The sequence below is a fragment of the Leptonotus elevatus genome, chromosome 10 (assembly GCF_054856555.1).
Source record: "Leptonotus elevatus isolate MCC_2025b chromosome 10, RoL_Lele_1.0, whole genome shotgun sequence".
Lineage (NCBI taxonomy): Eukaryota > Metazoa > Chordata > Actinopteri > Syngnathiformes > Syngnathidae > Leptonotus > Leptonotus elevatus.
This window is the reverse complement of record NC_141248.1, coordinates 4,375,951-4,397,784: the sequence shown is the minus strand read 5'-3', so window position 1 is coordinate 4,397,784 and position 21,834 is coordinate 4,375,951. Positions and strand designations below refer to the sequence as shown.

The window sequence follows — 21,834 nt, the reverse complement described above, 5'->3', positions numbered from 1 at the left end:
ACATTTCCTAACAAATCTGTGGGGTATACTCATTTATGTTGAGCACTGTAGTTATTTTTCTGCTATAGCCCTTTTATGAAATTCCACATCATGTACTATTTACATTATCCAATATGCACAAATAGCCTGAAACGTTCTTTAAGGCCAACTGGCAAAGGCTCACAAGGAGGCACTTGAAATCACCCTGGGTAAAAAGATATTTGGAGCAATAACAAATTATACAGTGAAATAAGACAAGTCAATACCACAGCGGAAAAATTTCAGATGATAGCTGATGCTCATTAATTCTAATTATGGGATCCTCACTTGCATTGATCATATCCCTCATTTGTTTCAGTAGAGGGTGGGGGAATGAGTCGCTTCGTTTTTGCTCACATTCGACATGGTTTCTATTTTAAAATCACATCTACAGCAACTATGGAGAGATACTTTGCTTTTGTAACACGAGATTGTGTCACAGCACTTATACTAAATTTGTTACTCACCACCAGCATGTCATATCTAATTGCCTTGAGATGTGTAAACAAAAAGGATGGAACCTAGGTGACAGCATGCCTAAACATGTCTACTTTAATCAAATTTGAGAATGAATTACTGATTACAGGCAAAGAGCTGAAACTGAGTGGATCGCAGCATTTCACAGATAGTGCTAACACACTTATTACAAAGGTCTTTCAAGATATACTTGGACGACAGATGTCAATGTTCATTCAGCGCTGATGACAGAAATCACAGGCGTGCACTCTGCTTGCTGTGGGGTTTGGGTAATGTGATGTGTTATTAGCACTGAACATTTTTAAGTAGCGATGGGAACAAGAGCTGATAAGGTTTAACAATATGTGCTGCAAGTATGAGGCCATTCAGAGACATTTCAGCATGCAGGAAAACAAGGTATCAAGATACCATCAATTTTAAAGATGCCTTAGTCTTGTCTCTCAGTCTATACGTTTCAGTCTAATGAAATGGTACAATATGTTCACCAGCTTCCAACATGATCAAAGGCCATACTGCAATATTAAAGCATAATTTCCCTGTAGCCTGAAGGTTGTTTTGACCTGCTATGAAACATCAACTTGACCAGCAAGAAATTTGTGAGCGGGAATAATATTGATGAAGGCCATTCCTTGAATCACACACGGTGCTCACTTTTGGTCGAGGGACACTCTGAGGTTCCTATAGATGATTATAGTAGGAAATTTATTATTATATATCAAATATACTGAATTCACTGGAAAAAATTAAGGATGATACTTTTCAGTCAAAACTGCTATCACTATGTGAAACTCGAAGTGTTGCTTGTCATAACTGAACTCATAAACCAATTCTATTAGCGGAGCAGGGAATTTACAATGGTTCTTCATAAATCACCTCTGTCAGATAACATATTTGACCATGACTGCAGTCTCAAAGCTATTTTGGGCCCCTTTATCCAGTATCCCTATAATACGTTATAAGACAACAAAGTCATTAAGACTTTTCTGTTGGCAAAAATGCCATATTCTTTCTAATATTTTTAGTATTGAAGCATGTGTGGGCTAAAATGTTAAAAACACCACCACCAAAAGCAACTACCACAATTACGACATTATTGATAAATGAATAGCTCTTTCAGTTTAGTAAATATATGAAGTGGCTGCTGAGCGTATGTAGGCGTGAAATGCTTGTGTGAAGGTTTTTTTTCCTCCCAGTTTTTTGACATGCATCTCCTTCCACATACTTCATACGACATACATCATTCCAATTTCATCATATTCCAAATATTTGCACCATGTGGGCTAATAATTATCTCATTCCAAACATTCACAGTTTTTCCAAAATTCAACATTTGTCATCCCAAATTACTCATTCATTTCCAATGAAGGCAAATTTACTGCAAATTGTTGTCAGTCATACATTCCCAAAGGCACATTTAAAATAATTTATTGATTTACATCATTCAGCTAATGCAACTCAATTTGGGAAAGATTTTCAAAAAAAAATCACCATTAATGTACCCGTAAAATTCCTATTTATTCCCAATGACACTTTTAACAAAATAGATTCATATATTTCTCATTTACAATTCAAACTGTTCAGCTCCTTCAATTCACATGACAAAAATTCTGCTTTACCAAAAAAATCAACAAGTTCACAATTAAAGTTCTCACAAAAAAGCCTTATTCATTCTGAAGGACACATTATTTTATTATTTTATTTTTATTTTTAATTTTTTTCGTGAGAGAGCTCAGTATTGTTCATTCTGTAATTTTACCGATTCGACATGTCATCATCATTGCTCTTTTTTGTTTTAGTTTTTTTTGTAATTTTTATTTTGTACGTGCGTGAGTATGTGCATGCACGTGTGTGTGTGTGTGTGTGTGTGTGTGTGTGTGTGTGCGTGCGTGTGAGTGTGTACTCATTAATTCACCGAAAACCTATTAAAAATCCCATACCGTTCACCTAAGAGTCTTGAGGTTGTCAGGAGACTCGAGGAAGGATCACAGAAAAGAAGGGAAAGTGAAAAATCCAGCACCGACCAGACATCACCTACTACCCAACGGGTTACCAACCAGAGTCTTTCACCAACCCCAGAAACATCTAAATTCCAACAAATTTAGATGTTTGGGACAGAACACTGGGGGTGGAAGGGGAGATGGGAGCACCGAGGGACGGGCGGCACCCCCGAACCCCAGGCCCAGCGGGGAAAGGCCCTGGTTGTCACGCCAGCGTACTTAGTGAAAGTTAACCCTGTTACTGAGTTCGCCAGCTCGCCCACTGGCGAACTCTACCCCTACACCGTGGATGTGACCCCACCCAGTGTATATACAAGTGTGTGTGTGTGGTGCATTAAAATTGGGAGCAGGTGAGATGGAGCAGAAGGAAATTATATCCCCCCGCTCCGATCCACCTGCCTCCCAGACGTGTCAGTGAGTGTATGTGGTGCATTAAAAAAAAAAAAATAGGGGAGGCGTGGTGGCGCGGCGGGGATACGGATGGGGGACCGCAGTACTGTTTAATACTGCGGCCTGCCCCAACCGATGGCACCCCACCCCGACACACCCACGCCCCCAGTTGTGGGGTGCATTCAAATTGGAGGGGAGTTGTAGGGCGAAGACGGTGTCTCCCCCCCAAACCCCCCCCACCCCCCCCGCACCCAAAGTGTGTGTTATGTGCCCTATGTGTCTATTAACAATGTGTATTGTGCAAAACTAGTGCAGTGAGTTAAGAGGAGCGACCAGCGGGGCACTTCCCAACCGGGCGGGGGCAGGAGGCTGTTTGAAAGTGCTATATAATAAAAATGACTTGACTTAATGACACATTCAGCAGAAGAGATTCACATCATTCCCTTTCCTAATTCTAAATGGTCCACTGATTCACCATGGAAATTATTTTCGGCAACAACAAAAAAATCATTACATTGAAAATCATTTTATATCATTCCACGTTTCAATATATTTCCATTCAGCATTCCAGCCTTAACACACAAATTACATTATTATTCTACATTCAATAATTGACATTAAGGTGCATTGTGCTGTTTAAAAAGATAATATTAAAGCTTTTTTTTTGACATCATGCATGCTCCACCCAATGCCCAGCTGAGTACGAAGAGCCCTGACTGTTTTACTCGGACTGCCCCCTATCAGCTTTTATCTTCCCTTTATAGTAGAGTGTGCGGACCCTTACACTCCACAGTTTCTTTGGGGATGGGCGGAGTTTTTCTTATCTTATTTGGAGTCATGTCTTCGTTTGTCAACTGTGGCTGTTGCTTTAAGATCATGCACGTACTCGCACGCGCACCATGAACAAGCCTGACACAGATGCTGAAGTTACGTTTTAGGCCAGAGGTGGCGGTCGCAAGTAAAAAAGTGACAAACTGCACAAAGATCCGTTAAACATAACAAATTGCTTCATGCAAACATATCTCAACTGTGAACTATGACGTGTTACAGGAAACAGTCACTTATAGTCCAAATATGAAATGTGAGCCTGCAGCTGATGTCTGATGTGTTGATGTGTCTAAATATACAATTGAATCATAATGGAACATTTGTGCACAATCAGCTGCAGCTGGAGGTGAGATGTGCACAGCTATTTTTATGGAGGAGTGCAGATACGTGTTATGGTTGTGACGCCACACTTTGTCAGGAAAACATTTTGATTCATGTCGACAGCTACCAGCTCTGTCCATGGTCCTGATTCACTACCACATTGAAAGAAAGAGGCCAGGAAATTGTTCACTCTGTGATCCATGATGTGAGAACAGGGAGGAAGAAGAAGAATCACACATCAGGAACTTGATGCTTTACTTAATGTGGGTGAGTTAACTGTAGTTGAGGAAAAAGTTCTACTTTGTTTTACTTGGATTTTATAAAGATACTGTAGACCAAATATGTAGCTCCTACTGTAGTAGTTTTTGCTCAGTAAAATACAAAACTATCCCATGATATGGTTAAGTATAACAAGTAAGACATTTGCAAAATCAATGACAGATTGCCTACAAACTGTTGTACATCTTAATAGCTAAAAGGAGGGAACATTTCATATAGATTCAACATTTATTCCAGGTTTCAAAGGAGCAAAATGTAAAAATCTAGATTGCAACCAGATCTTGGAAGATTTGATTCAGATATTCCTTAAGTGGCTATGAAATTTACCCATCACCCCATTCCCTAATCAGATCCAGATTACACTTTAATCTACCTTGTTTTAGTATATATGACTTTTCACCCAATGTAAACAATATTTTCAAAATGTTATTAGAAAATGTGTAGCAAGCAAACTTTATGCAGGTAGCGTAGGTTCTTGTGATTGTGAGTGGTGGTCTTTTTCTATATGCGTGTGTGCTCACGGCGTATTCTGTCTTTTGCATAAAGTCACCTGGGATCGGCGCCAGCTCCCCGCATCGCTGAATGGGATAAGTGCAACAGAAAATGAATGCATAGATCAACCAAGTTAGTAAGACTTTTATCAGATAAAATTCACGCTGGGATTTAATACGAAACTGAAATCATGAATTGCATCACTGGAGAGCAAGAGCCTGTATAATGTTCTTTTGGTGGGTGGTAACAGCTAAAAAGATACTGTACAACAAATGAACAGTGAAATCAACGCCTGATACTGACCAGTATTTGTTGCTGAGCTAAAATCTTGTAGCAACATATATAACATGGATCCAATGAAGAGCAAATCTCAATTAACAATACTTCTGATTGATGGATATAAAAGCAAAACAGCAGAAGCTATTAGGTAACATCAGACACTTAAATAAGCGCAAAAGAGAATTTGTCTGAAGAGCTGTCAACGGTTGTACATATTTTCAAAAGGTGAAGAGAGGAGTATTGTAGCCTGTAGATTAGGGTGGCAGCAGCTAACACACACACACACACACACACACACACACACACACACACACACACACACACACACACCCCTACTTGCCTCTGTGTATTATGAGGACATTTTTTCCAAACCGGTTTAATTGTGTATTACAGGGACACCCCTTTCTGCTAATGCCAGAGAGATGGGACTTGCACCCAAAATTTTTTTTTGGGGTTGTCCAGGAAAATTTCACTTCAAAACTTGAAAAAACTCAACACACGAAAAAAAGAAAAACCTGAAAAAATCCGTAATTGTGAGGACATAGATAATGACCTAAATAAGCCACGCCCATTGCAAAAATGGTAATTATGAGGACCAACTCACATTACAAGGACAAAGTTTACACAACACACAGCAACCATGTCACTGAAGTGATTTGAAAGTTCTGGCATTCTGACTTTACACAAACTAAAATGGCATTGATGTGTAATGACTTACCTGATATAAGGACACATTGTTGTACATAACAATACTGTGAAATGCAAAGTCATACCTGATCTGTCCTAAAATTGTAAGTTTTAACATGGTGCTCATGTTACAACTTACAATTTTAGGACAGACTGAAACTGGTATGTTAATAAAACTGCTTCTTATGTGAACAGGTTATCTAGGTCAAACACAGCTTTGTAATGGATAAGCTCGACATGAAACCAGATGCAAAAGAGTCAGTGAACATTGAACATTTTATTCTTTAAAACATGACTACCTCTCATCTTAAAGGATGAGCAGTTTTCTCATAGCTCATTCCTGAAATACCTTCGGATTTCTGAATTTCTGAAACAGGTTCAATGTAGGAAGTGTCCGAAGTACTGTGAGAATCTGGAACATATTCCTCTGCTAACGAATCCTCACTTGAACTGGATACATCAGCAACCTAATTTTTTAAACGAAAACAATTATTACATACATACATACATACACATATTGTCGCTGTTCTGTGAAAAACACTTCCACCATAGGAGCTACCGGAGAGCAGCCCGCGACCTAAAAATGGAAACGTGTTTTTCACAGGACAGCAATGATATCCATATATACAGTAGATGCACACATACTTATGCATATATACAGTGGCTCTAAAATTAACCTGCCAGATGCGGGTTAAAATTCATTTTGGCGGGTGGTCATAAATATTTACTAGCTTTACTTCGCTGTTACTTAGTGATGTTACACTCGAAGTAGAAGCTTGAGAAAAGTGTCGAGCGCTCGCGGCAGAAGTAGCTCCCGCCATTGATGGGCTAATGTGCTAAAGTTAATTTACCAAAGGTCTTCATCATCAAGCAGTTTTGCATTTTTTTTAAACGGGATATGTGCCAGATGCTGGAGCAAACTAGAAAAGCATTTAGAACCTAAAGTTTGTGCACATACTAAAGATTATTATAAATCTAGTCACATTTATTCGAAAGATGAGATGAAGCATTTAACAAGAGGGATAGTTAATATGCTTAATCTATGGCATTGCCCCTAAAACAGATATTGTGTGATACAGTCCTTCAGTTACAGTAGACTTTTCTATTTTACCGAGTCAGACAGTCGTTAAGATTGAGACAATTGCTCAACATTTAGCTGCTTGCAACTAAAGATAAAGGTATAAACATGGGTCATAATTTATCCTCTTGACTAAATTATATTCATTCAATGAAAATGCCTGCACTATTAATTCTGGTTGCGTGAAACAAAGATCCATTGCAGATACAAATAACACAGAAGATAAAATACCCATCATGCCAGTCCATTCTAGTGCAGCGAAAGATCCAAAACATAAAGCACATTTATCCAAGCTTGATACAAGTAAATTAACTACCTGATGTTTACACTTCTGTTTAAAAAAATAAAATAAAATTGATAGCGAGTTCATCTCTAAAATCCACCATAAATAAATTAATGGGAACAAAAGATCACTACAGTGCATAATCCAAATCACCAAACTGCCAACAAATCTTCAATTTGAGATATTTTTAATGTTGACTTGTAGGAATTTTAGTCCCATACAAGCTTATTGTTGGATACAATATTTTGAACGTCTTGGCAATACACATTGCATAAAAAATTGTTGTGATTATATTTGTTAGTTATATAGTTCAGCCCTAGCATCTACTCTACACTCTTCACTCCTAACGTCTTGCTTCTGAAAACTGATTTCAACATCAATATTCAAAAAGAAATCTCGTCACCTGGTCAACTTGGTCTGTGACAGCTACGTCTTCAGCTATGTCTTCAGGTTGTGCTTCAGTTGAAACCTGGTACACATGAAGAGAAAAATACATATAAAATTCAATTCTTAGTAACACGACTGTACCTGTGCATTTACACAGTTACAGTACATACAGAACAATTAATAGGTTAAAGTATTGTAAATGCAAATACATTTTATTTGCCATTACAAAAATAAATAAATAAATCCTTCTGCACTACAGGTTTGTGTAAATTGGTGACGTCTATTTTTCACAATGAAACAAAAACAAGAAAATACACAGTCCTCAGAGAATCCATACCTGACCAGAGTATGAATTGTATAATAACTCCAAGCCCTCAAAACTTATTTTACAGTCACGGTGTATGAATACACTGTCCTCAGTGTCAGTTATTCACAACTATAACATTGTGAGGACTAAGTATCTGTGAGGGCTGCACAGTATTGACAAAACATGCGACATGGGTGTTTTATACAGTAATGGAGATTATTTCGACATTGAACATGGACCTAAAAAAAAAGGATCTATCTATAGCTATATATTTTTATAATCCAATGAAAAAAAATACACGATAATCCGGAAAAATAAACATGCTCATTGTGATCTAATCTTATCCAATTAAGTTATTTTTTGTTAGTAATGCCCCTCGATACGTTTCTCGTATGGCGATGCGCAATTAAGGTAGTCTCTGATTGGTCAAAGTCAGACTAAAGTATACAATCCAATATTCATTTGTTGCTTGTCTTTGCAATACACATATTGCATGAGCCATTCGTGCGACAAGATATTTTTTTATATATTGTGCCAACGTCTTGCTTCTGAAAAATGTATTTCAACGTCAACATTCAAAAAGAAATCTCGTCACCTGGTCAACTTGGTCTGTGACAGCTACGTCTTCAGTTATGTCTTCAGGTTGTGCTTCAGTTGAAACCTGGTACACATGAAGAGAAAAATACATATAAAATTAAATTCTTAGTAACACACAAGTCTGTACCTGTGCATTTACACAGTTACAGTACATACAGAACAATGAATAGGTTAAAGTATTGTGAATGCAAACACATTTTATTTGCCATTTCAAAAATAAATAATCCGTCAGCACTAATGGTTAGTGTAAATTGGTGATGTCTATTTTTCACAATGAAACAATTAATAGAAAATACACAGTCCTCAGAGTGTCCATACCTGACCAGAGTATGAATTATGAGGACTGTATGTGTAACTCCAAGCCCTGAAAACTTATTTTACATTCGCAGTGTGTAAATACACTGTCCTCAGAGTGTCAGTTATTCACAACTACGACATTGTGAGGACTATGCACCTGCGAGGGCTGCACAGTATTGACAAAACATGCGACATGGGTGTTTTATACAGTGATGGAGATTATTTCGACATGGACCTAAAAAAAAAGATCTATCTATATCTATATATTTTTATAATCCAATGAAAAAAAAATACACGTTAATGCGGAAAAATAAGCATGCTCATTGTGATCTAATCTTATCCAATTAAGTTATTTTTTGTTAGTAATGCCCCTCGATACGGTTCTCGTATGGTGATGTGCAATTAAGGTAGTCTCTGATTGGTCAAAATCAGACTAAAGTATACAATCCAATATTCATTTGTTGCATGTCTTTGCAATTCACCTATTGCATGAGCCATTCGTGCGACAAGATCTTTTTTTTTTTATAAATTGTGCAACGTCTTGCTTCTGAAAAATGTATTTCAACATCAACATTCAAAAAGAAATCTTGTCACCTGGTCAACTTGGTCTGTGACAGCTATGTCTTTAGCTATGTCTTCAGGTTGTGCTTCAGTTGAAACCTGGTACACATGAAGAGAAAAATACATATAAAATTAAATTCTTAGTAACACGACTGTACCTGTGCATTTACACAGTTACAGTACATAAAGAACAATGAATAGGTTAAAGTATTGTGAATGCAAACACATTTTATTTGCCATTTCAAAAATAAATAATCCGTCAGCACTAGTGGTTTGTGTAAATTGGTGACGTCTATTTTTCACAATGAAACAATCAAAAGAAAATACACAGTCCTCAGAGTGTCCATACCAGAGTATGAATTATGAGGACTGTATGTGTAACTCCAAACCCCTGAAAACTTATTTTACATTCGCAGTGTGTAAATACACTGTCCTCAGAGTGTCAGTTATTCACAACTACGACATTGTGAGGACTATGCACCTGTGATGGCTGCACAGTATTGACAAAACATGCGACATGGGTGTTTTATACAGTGATGGAGATTAAACATTTAACACGGACCTAAAAAAAAGATCTATACATATACTGTATATATACACATACATACATATACATATATACTCTATATATACAGTATATATATATCTATATCTCTATCTCTATCTCTATCATATATATATATATATATATATATATATATATATATATATATATACACATACATATATACTGTATATAGAGAGAGAGAGACATAGAGAGACAGATATATAGATATAGATAGATAGATATAGAGATAAAGAGATCTTTATAATCCAAAGAAAGAAATGCACGTTAATGCGGAAAAATAAGCATGCTCATTGTGATCTAGTCTTATCCAAATGTTATATTTTGTTAGTAATGCTCCTCAATACAATTCTCTTGTATGGCGATGCGCAATTAAGGTAGTCTCTGATTGGTCAAAATCAGACTAAAGTATACAATCCAATATTCATTTGTTGCATGTCTTTGCAATACACATATTGCATGAGCCATTCGTGCGACAAGATATTTTTTTTTATAAATTGTGCAACATCTTGCTTCTGAAAAATGGATTTCAACATCAACATTCAAAAAGAAATCTCGTCACCTGGTCAACTTGGTCTGTGACAGCTACGTCTTCAGCTATGTCTTCAGGTTGTGCTTCAGTTGAAACCTGGTACACATGAAGAGAAAAATACATATAAAATTCAATTCTTAGTAACACGACCACCTGTGCATTTACACAGTTACAGTACATAAAGAACAATGAATAGGTTAAAGTATTGTGAATGCAAACACATTTTATTTGCTATTTGAAAAATAAATAATCCGTCAGCACTAGTGGTTTGTGTAAATTGGTGACGTCTATTTTTCACAATGAAACAATCAATAGAAAATACACAGTCCTCAGAGTGTCCATACCAGAGTATGAATTATGAGGACTGTATGTGTAACTCCAAACCCCTGAAAACTTATTTTACATTCGCAGTGTGTAAATACACTGTCCTCAGAGTGTCAGTTATTCACAACTACGACATTGTGAGGACTATGCACCTGTGATGGCTGCACAGTATTGACAAAACATGCGACATGGGTGTTTTATACAGTGATGGAGATTAAACATTTAACACGGACCTAAAAAAAAGATCTATACATATACTGTATATATACACATACATACATATACATATATACTCTATATATACAGTATATATATATATATATATATATATATACACATACATACATACACACACACATGCATACAGATATAGATGTATAGATATATATATACTGTATATAGAGAGAGAGAGACATAGAGAGACAGATATATAGATATAGATAGATAGATATAGAGATAAAGATAGAGAAATAGAGAAATCTTTATAATCCAAAGAAAGAAATACACGTTAATGCGGAAAAATAAGCATGCTTATTGTGATCTAGTCTTATACAAATAAGTTATTTTTTGTTAGTAATGCCCCTCAATACGGTTCTCTTGTATGGCGATGCGCAATTAAGGTAGTCTCTGATTGGTCAAAGTCAGACTAAAGTATACAATCCAATATTCATTTGTTGCATGTCTTTGCAATACACATATACTGTATACATACATACAGTATATGCATGAGCCATTCGTGCGACAAAATATTTATTTATATATTGTGCTACGTCTTGCTTCTGAAAAATGTATTTCAACATCAACATTCAAAAACAAATCTAGTCACCTGGTCAACTTGGTCTGTGACAGCTACATCTTTAGCTATGTCTTCAGGTTGTGCTTCATTTGAAACCTGGTACACATGAAGAGAAAAATACATATAAAATTAAATTCTTAGTAACACGACTGTACCTGTGCATTTACACAGTTACAGTACATAAAGAACAATGAATAGGTTAAAGTATTGTGAATGCAAATACATTTTATTTGCTATTTGAAAAATAAATAATCCGTCAGCACTAGTGGTTTGTGTAAATTGGTGACGTCTATTTTTCACAATGAAACAATCAATAGAAAATACACAGTCCTCAGAGTGTCCATACCAGAGTATGAATTATGAGGACTGTATGTGTAACTCCAAACCCCTGAAAACTTATTTTACATTCGCAGTGTGTAAATACACTGTCCTCAGAGTGTCAGTTATTCACAACTACGACATTGTGAGGACTATGCACCTGTGATGGCTGCACAGTATTGACAAAACATGCGACATGGGTGTTTTATACAGTGATGGAGATTAAACATTTAACACGGACCTAAAAAAAAGATCTATACATATACTGTATATATACACATACATACATATACATATATACTCTATATATACAGTATATATATATATATATATATATATATACACATACATACATACACACACACATGCATACAGATATAGATGTATAGATATATATATACTGTATATAGAGAGAGAGAGACATAGAGAGACAGATATATAGATATAGATAGATAGATATAGAGATAAAGATAGAGAAATAGAGAAATCTTTATAATCCAAAGAAAGAAATACACGTTAATGCGGAAAAATAAGCATGCTTATTGTGATCTAGTCTTATACAAATAAGTTATTTTTTGTTAGTAATGCCCCTCAATACGGTTCTCTTGTATGGCGATGCGCAATTAAGGTAGTCTCTGATTGGTCAAAGTCAGACTAAAGTATACAATCCAATATTCATTTGTTGCATGTCTTTGCAATACACATATACTGTATACATACATACAGTATATGCATGAGCCATTCGTGCGACAAAATATTTATTTATATATTGTGCTACGTCTTGCTTCTGAAAAATGTATTTCAACATCAACATTCAAAAACAAATCTAGTCACCTGGTCAACTTGGTCTGTGACAGCTACATCTTTAGCTATGTCTTCAGGTTGTGCTTCATTTGAAACCTGGTACACATGAAGAGAAAAATACATATAAAATTAAATTCTTAGTAACACGACTGTACCTGTGCATTTACACAGTTACAGTACATAAAGAACAATGAATAGGTTAAAGTATTGTGAATGCAAATACATTTTATTTGCTATTTGAAAAATAAATAATCCGTCAGCACTAGTGGTTTGTGTAAATTGGTGACGTCTATTTTTCACAATTAAACAATCAATAGAAAATACACAGTCCTCAGAGTGTCCATACCAGAGTATGAATTATGAGGACTGTATGTGTAACTCCAAACCCCTGAAAACTTATTTTACATTCGCAGTGTGTAAATACACTGTCCTCAGAGTGTCAGTTATTCACAACTACGACATTGTGAGGACTATGCACCTGTGATGGCTGCACAGTATTGACAAAACATGCGACATGGGTGTTTTATACAGTGATGGAGATTAAACATTTAACACGGACCTAAAAAAAAGATCTATACATATACTGTATACATACACACTCTATATATACAGTATATATCTATATATCTATATATATGTATGTATATATACATACATATCTATATATCTATATATATATATGTATGTATATATATATATATACACATATGTATGTATATATATATATATACACATATATATATATATATATATATATATATACACATATATATATATATATATATATATATATACACACACACACATGCATACAGATATAGATGTATAGATATATATATACTGTATATAGAGAGAGAGAGACATAGAGAGACAGATATATAGATATAGATAGATAGATATAGAGATAAAGATAGAGAAATAGAGAAATCTTTATAATCCAAAGAAAGAAATACACGTTAATGCGGAAAAATAAGCATGCTTATTGTGATCTAGTCTTATACAAATAAGTTATTTTTTGTTAGTAATGCCCCTCAATACGGTTCTCTTGTATGGCGATGCGCAATTAAGGTAGTCTCTGATTGGTCAAAGTCAGACTAAAGTATACAATCCAATATTCATTTGTTGCATGTCTTTGCAATACACATATACTGTATACATACATACAGTATATGCATGAGCCATTCGTGCGACAAAATATTTATTTATATATTGTGCTACGTCTTGCTTCTGAAAAATGTATTTCAACATCAACATTCAAAAACAAATCTAGTCACCTGGTCAACTTGGTCTGTGACAGCTACATCTTTAGCTATGTCTTCAGGTTGTGCTTCATTTGAAACCTGGTACACATGAAGAGAAAAATACATATAAAATTAAATTCTTAGTAACACGACTGTACCTGTGCATTTACACAGTTACAGTACATAAAGAACAATGAATAGGTTAAAGTATTGTGAATGCAAATACATTTTATTTGCTATTTGAAAAATAAATAATCCGTCAGCACTAGTGGTTTGTGTAAATTGGTGACGTCTATTTTTCACAATGAAACAATCAATAGAAAATACACAGTCCTCAGAGTGTCCATACCAGAGTATGAATTATGAGGACTGTATGTGTAACTCCAAACCCCTGAAAACTTATTTTACATTCGCAGTGTGTAAATACACTGTCCTCAGAGTGTCAGTTATTCACAACTACGACATTGTGAAGACTATGCACCTGTGAGGTCTGCACAGTATTGACAAAACATGCGACATGGGTGTTTTATACAGTGATGGAGATTATTTTGACATTGAACATGGACCTAATATATATATCTATATAATCTAATTAAAGAAATACACGTACGTGCAGAAAAATAATCATGCTCATTGTGATCTAGTCTTATCCAAATAAGTTATTTTTTGTTAGTAATGCTCCTCGATACAATTCTCTTGTATGGCGATGCGCAATTAATGTTGTCTCTGATTGGTCAAATTCAGACTCAAGTAGGGCCTGGCAATAAATCAAATTAATTGAATAAATTAAATTTAAATTGAATCGTTGAAAATTTGCTAAATCGTGAAATGTATTTTGTCTTCTGGATTATTAAAAGCTGTTGTTATGTTCTGTTACATCCAGATGTTATTGTGAGTTGTAATTTTGCACAAGTGGTGGCAGAATGCTGGATGGTTGGTTTAAAATACTTTTTATTTTATTTTTTGGCCATATCGCTTAGCCTCAGACTAAAGTATACAATTAATCCAATATTCATTTGTTGCACGTCTTTGCAATACACATATTGCATGAGTCATTCGTGCGGCAAGATATTTTCCACATATTGTGCAGCCCTAGTATCTCCACCCTCCACTAATGTCTTGCTTCGGAAAACTGATTTCAACAACATTCAAAAAGAAATCTAGTCACCTGGTCAACTTTGGCGCAGTCTGATAGCTGTGTCTTCATCAGGTTGTGCTTCAGTGGAAACCTGGGGCAGATGAATAGAAAAATACCAATACAATTAAATTCTTACTAAGACTAGACTGCTATAATATAATTTCATGTAATCATGAATGTGCGACCAGTAATTCTATTATGTCACATGTATGACACAATATCCAAATGTCATAAGAAATCACGATATGATAATTAACATGATATTGTGAGGTTAGCGATACTCACGATAACTGTAAAAGTAAAATAAAAAAACAAGTCACAATATTGTAAAAAATGAAATAAAAAAATAAAAAAATTATATTGAGAAAAGAATGTACTTTTGCTTTTGAGTTTTAATTAATCTTTTATGTTTTGTCAAACCTTGCACGATATCCCCCCAAAAAAACAAAATTAAGTGTGACAACACACCATATAAACATACCATAGTGTTTTTCCATTGTAGCGAAATTCAAACATGAAAACCTTCCGGGCATCATGATACACTCTCAGCCTGTTTTCACGTTCCTGTTTGCTTAGAACTTCTCCTCGATATTCAGTAGGAAAGTCTCTCTTCTGAAAGGAGCAGGAACTGAACACTCCTCGACCTTACAAAGAAAAAAGGATACAACAGAAATATTTCATTATAACAATAATGAAAACTAGACCCATACTAAAGAATATTTTACCAATACTCACCTTTGAATTAATTAATATATTTTATGGTGAAGCCATTCTTGTCTTTACCTAAGGATGAAAAGTATGCTACCTCTTCTTTGGGTTTAACTTTTGCCCTCTGTGGCCTCATGACTGACATGTCTCACTGAAGATAATGATCTAAAGCTATAGAAAAAAATGAGTTTCAATCAGTTTGATAGGTAACTTGGTGCAGATGTCTTGAAGTTGACTTTCAGTGTACCATAATAGCCTGTGCAGTGTGCAGTAAATGTGCCAACGAAAATAAAATACAGTGGATAGCACAGCTCTGCTAAATATTTGCATAAATTAAATGTAATGAACACTAACAGACTTTACTGAAATATTTCTATTGAAAGAACAAATTTAAGTAAACACAAATGCAGCAATTTACCAATACTTCATTTATACTGTACTGGTAATACTAAGCCATTGTATATTTTCACATCAAAAACCAGCCTGTTATTGCTTTCCTCTTAAAAATTGCAATTAGCATTCATCTTACTCAACAGACGGTTAGCTCTGCTATGCTAACCGTCGCTAACAGAAGCGTAGCAATTCTAAATAATTAGCTGCATCCATCATAATCAACAGATGGTTAGGTATGCTAACGTAAGCTTAGCTGCACTTACACTGGACTTGCATTATAAATCATTTTCGCGAAAGAGGGAGCAATGTACACAAGCGACCAACAACAACAAGAATTCGAGCTTCAAACCTACCTCATTAGCACAGCTACACGCCATCACATCTCGTGAAGTAAATAGAGCCGGGGGCGGTTCTCTATCGGGGCTGCTAGATGACGTCACTTCCGTACTCAGGGCAATATAATAAATCCCGTTCAAATCAACAAATTGGTTCAGTCGTTGGATTATGAACTTTGTTGATAAGAGTGGCTATTGTTCTATGATTTACAGTGTCAATAAAAAAAAATAGATCACATTTAAAATGAACCCCAAAGGCTCATATATTAAATGAATTACCACAGACGAAAACAAAGGATATTATTGCTAGAATTATAGATCATTTTGTAATCATAAAATGTGATTTCAGTTTCAGTTTTTTAAAAAGGTTTTTTTTTTCATTAACGAAAATGTTTTTTTGCTTTAGTAAATAAAATAACCTTGCTGCTGTCATACAGTTGCTGTCCGAGGATGTTTTAGTACTATACTTTAGTAATGGATGCATGTGTTTTTTGGCAAAATTGTGAGCGAGCCCAATTCCTTGGCTGAGAAGCAACCCTGCAAATGAATGGTCACATGATGCTTTCCTTTTCTTCTCCAGACAAGCATTTTTCCGGATGCCCCAAACATTTGGAAAGGGGGTTAATCAGAGAAAATAACTTCAACTCTTTTTTTCTTATTTTGGTCTGTATTTATGGAATCCCCTTTTCACTGGTCACACCAGGCCATCCTCCAAAAGTCTTACTCCCTCACCATGGGTGTAGATGCACTCATACCTGCTTACTGCCATTCCTGAGCAAGCTCTACACTGGTGGTGATGTCCTTATCCCGCAGCTGAATCAACTTTGGGAGATAGTCCTGGCATTTGCTGGATTTTCTTGGGTGCCCTGAAGCCTTCTTCACTTAAAGTTTGTAAGGTCACTAAAGGAAATTACTTTAATTTTCATGGCAAATAGGGACTTTGCAATTCATCTAATCACTATAACATTCTGGAGTACATGCAAATTGCCATCATAAAAAAACAATAATAATAAGTCAGCACTGGAGATTTTTAGAAAATCAATGTCATTCTCAAAACATTTGGCCACTGGTGTACAGAAAGATGTTACATTGTAAAGGCAGGGTGGGATGTTAAATGATGAATCAATATACGGCACTGACAGTTTCTCTGTCTCTGCCTCCAGCTGTTCAAAGTGATGTGATAAACAGCTGTTAACCATTGTATATTTTCAAATAAACAACCACTGCAAGAATTAAATGCTGAAATATATAATTAAATGTCATAGTGTATTTCATTATTTAATTTATCTACTTAGGAATTGGTGGCTGCAAAAAAAAAAAAAGGCTCTGCGTCTACAGACAAACATTCACAATACACAGCATTTTGAGAAAAAACGGAATTATGGGGACATGTGCGTAATTGTGGGGACAGGTGACGGTCAGCCAATCAAATGCTGTGAAATATACACTGGTGTGAATAATTCATGAAGTGGTGCATTACGAGGACCTTCCTACAGGGGGCGTCATCAAATACACAAAAATACACAAATTCATGTAATTATGGTTTACAAGGACATTGGCTAAAACTTTGGATTTAAGCCTTCTACAGCCCTAGAAGCACTTCTGCATTGAATGAATTATGAGGACATGGGCTGTGTCCTCATAATTCAAAATGTCCTCGCAGTGTTGCGTGTATTCAGGTGACATGTCCTCATAATACACAAAGGCAAACACACACACACACACACACACACACACACACACACACACACACACACACATGTATATTGTAATAGTTATTCTTTCTAGTTAAGTGTGTTTGCTGTGTTCTGGTCATCCTTTGTAGGAGCTGGTAGTACTCCTTCCATCATCCAGGTTCCACATTTTATCTTTTGCCTGTTCCCAGCACCCTGATGACTGATGTCATCTACACCATCATTAAGGCTCCAGTAATAAAACAACACTTCTTCTTTCCTATTTTGAGCTTGGTCAAGGAAAAAAAATCCAATTTGTGTGTGCATGTGTGTTTCTGTCGTCAAAAACTAAAACCACAACAACAAAAATGTCTTAATGCAATATAGTACTGGACTCAAGAATCTGGTAAGATGTAAAGTTTTAGAGCTGCTTTGAGCTATACATTATAAAATACATTTCAAATAAGATGGTGATTATGTACAATGCTTGAAAATATTTAGAAAAGCAAAACTTGTATAAATAATGATAGAGTTTTACCCATGCATGATGTACAGTACACACAGACAGGACTAAGAAACGGCAAGGCTAACACCAATAATGTGAAGACGTCGAGTGTTTCCACTTAGAGAAATTCAATCCATAACCTAACTGGGTTTAGTTTTCTGCTTCATGGGTAAGAACAGACCTGGCCACAACACCTGCAATGTAATTAAAGCTAAACAAGTTCCATCAATCAGCTGCATTACCCAGAGGAGGAAGGAAGCCGGATAGTGTAAAAGAAAGCAGGGAGGAGAAGGTTTCTGGGTGCACAACTACGGACTGATGGGTATTGGGTGTGTTAAAAATAAATAAATAGCAGAGAAGAAAGAGAAATTGGTGGCAATGTGTTTAAGCAGAGGCATGGAGACTTTTGTGCAGTAGCCAAGGAAAACAAAATGAAACAATCTGCTGAAATCAGGTTTGGAGTGGACATGGTGATTACAGCAACTAGAACTGGCTCACCCAGAGAGAGGTCCTTAGGGAGCTGACTTCGTAAACACAAACACACACAACAAACAGTACAGTGCGCATGATTTACACACTTAGGTTTGAAGCACAATTGACTTTAGTGTGGCTTTCTAAAAAAAACTTTGACTTAGGAGAAGAAAAAACATTGAACGCAGAGACTTATGTCATATAACAGCACAGTAACATGAAAAGTTCCACAAGCTGGAACTTATAGGATGCCAACCCATGCCAGTGTTGGGATGGAATTATAGTACACAATAAATGACACTCACTCTATATTGCAAACTATTACATGATTTACAACCATTAATATATAAATCTTTCAATCAATACAGGAATATTTTAAGCTCTTATATCCGTCTCATCAGATTCATACTGGTGTACCTAATTAAGTGACTAGAGAGTGTTTTTAATATGGCCAACTTGAATTGAAATAAAATGATTTGCAACTCTTACTACACTCTAAAATTGATTGGGTAAAAAAAACTACCAAGCTAGTAGGTTAAGCTCATATTGGCTTGATTAACCAATAAATTGGTCAGACATTGACCTATCCAGGTGGTTAAGGGCATTGGTTAGCCAAACAACCAATGAAATTGGTTATAAATAGAAAGTAAGTCTTGATAGATCACTTGGAAAAATATTTATTGTATCAATTTATTGTATTCTAAATGTATTTTTTAATTATTATAAGTGATTACATTAGCAAGTGATTATCACTAGCTGTGACCAGCTCAGTGGCCTAGTGGTAGAGTGTCTACCCTGAGACTGAGAGGTTGTGGGTTCAATCAATGGCCTCATCATACCAAACACTATAAAAATGGGACCCATTTGCCTTACTTATCACCAAATGTTTCCTTGAGCTGCTCACCGCTCCCTCAGGGGGTGGGTCAAATGCAGAGAATGAACTTTGCCGCACTTGGGTGCGTGAAAATTGCTATACTATAACATGAGGAAGGAGGTTTTCTGATTTTCAACTGTTGCCTGAAGACTGTGTCCAAAAACACCCCAATACTTTACAATGATAGCTTATTTGATCCTAAACCACAAAATCATTACCAGTTGAAAAATGTGTGCCAGTGGAAAAAAAGTCCACAATTCTACAAATTAATATTTTTTTATGGAATTCATGGACACCGTGTCCTCCAGGCCAAAGAACAAAAGGCCCAAAGTTTAAAAGCTAGCATCTGTGATGGTCTGGAGGTGTGTTAGTGTCCATGCCATGGGTAACTTGCACATCCGAGAAGGCACTGTTAATGCTGAAAGACAGTTGTGCTGCCATCCAAGCAAGGGTCATCCTGCTTATTTCATTCAGCAAGACAATGCAAACAGCATGGCTTGGTAGTAAAGGAGTGTGAGTATGAGACTGGCATGCCAATAGTCCAGACCTGTCTCCCATTGAAAATGTATGCCACATTATGAAGAGGAAAAATTGGATCATATAGATACTGGGCTGCTGAGTAACTGAAGTTTTACGTCAAGGTGGAATGGGAAAGAATTCCAACAACAAAGCTTCAACGAATGTGTCCTGATTGTAAGGAAAGTAACACAGTGGTAAACATGCCCCTGTCACAGCTTTTTGGGAACATATTGCAGTGATGAAATTCAAAAGGAGTGAATATTTGCCAAAAATAAATAAGTAAGTAAGTAAATAATTAAATAAATAAATAGTTTATCAGTTTATGGTTACAAATGTAATATGCTGTCTTTGTAGTGTATTCAATTGAATGTAGATTGAAAATAATCTGCAAATCTTTGTATTCAGTATTTATTGACATTTTACACAACAACCCAACTTCAAACTGAGGCTTGCAATTCAGGTATACAAGAATCACTGTATCAGGATGGCAAAGTGCATGTGGTGTAAAGGAAAGAGGTTGCTGGTGAACTTCTTAGTTGAGGAAGATTGATGCTGGATGTCCGAACAGCAACAAACTTGGCAGACAGTGACGCTTGGATCTTTGGGCCGTGAGAGAGTTTCCACTGACAGTTTGCTGTAATGACCCTCTCGGCAGTGTGACGTTTTTGTGGGGATTTTGAGAGCGAATGTGGGGGTGATGGGTGTCGGCAGCGGGTGACATGTACAAGGGAGGGGGACAGACGCCAGCAGAAACTGTGGGAGGGGAATGAGCTTCTCTCCAGCCTCCAGGGGACTAACACTCCAGCTGCATTACTGTCATATTGGAGTCCATTCTGACCACACATTGGCCCATCAGCTACTTTGACTCCCCACTGTCTGTTCAGTCAGCCAGTGACAGCTCCTACTTGAGGCACTTGTGAGGAATCAAAGACGAACATTTCTGAGTAAAACAAATGCTCCCCCACAAAGTCATAATCTTTGTTGTGATTCATCTGAAAAACGATGCTGAGACATTTTTGATTGAGAAGCAAAGAAAAAGATAAATGAGTCGCATTTACAGAAAAAGGCATTACGATGATGCTTTTGTGTTTCAACAGCTGTGCGCTGCTGCCAAGCCCATGCAGAGTGACAGGAAGCGAGAGCAGAACCGACCGAGAGCAGAACCGACCGAGAAAGAACGACAAGGACCGAGCAAGTGGGCAACAGAGAGAAAATGAGCACAACGGACAAAAAGAGACAGAGGAATCAATGGCGGAGTGCCTGATAGATGCTGTCTATGGGGGTCATTATCGGCCAATGGGTGTCTCTGGCATGGGATCGTAGGAAATGTGACAGATAATTAGGAGGTGGTGATATAAAG

At 36.3% G+C, this 21,834-nt stretch overlaps 1 long non-coding RNA gene across 1 annotated transcript; it reads right to left on the bottom strand.

Moving 5' to 3' along the window:
• Window positions 1-13,884: 13,884 nt before the first annotated feature.
• LOC147166788 (uncharacterized) lies at window positions 13,885-18,152 on the bottom strand. The gene is made up of 4 exons (XR_015096315.1): window positions 15,732-18,152; window positions 15,478-15,640; window positions 15,027-15,087; window positions 13,885-13,957 (listed from the first exon to the last, which is right to left on the bottom strand). It is a non-coding gene; the product is annotated as an uncharacterized LOC147166788 (long non-coding RNA).
• Between the last annotated feature and the right edge of the window lie 3,682 nt (window positions 18,153-21,834).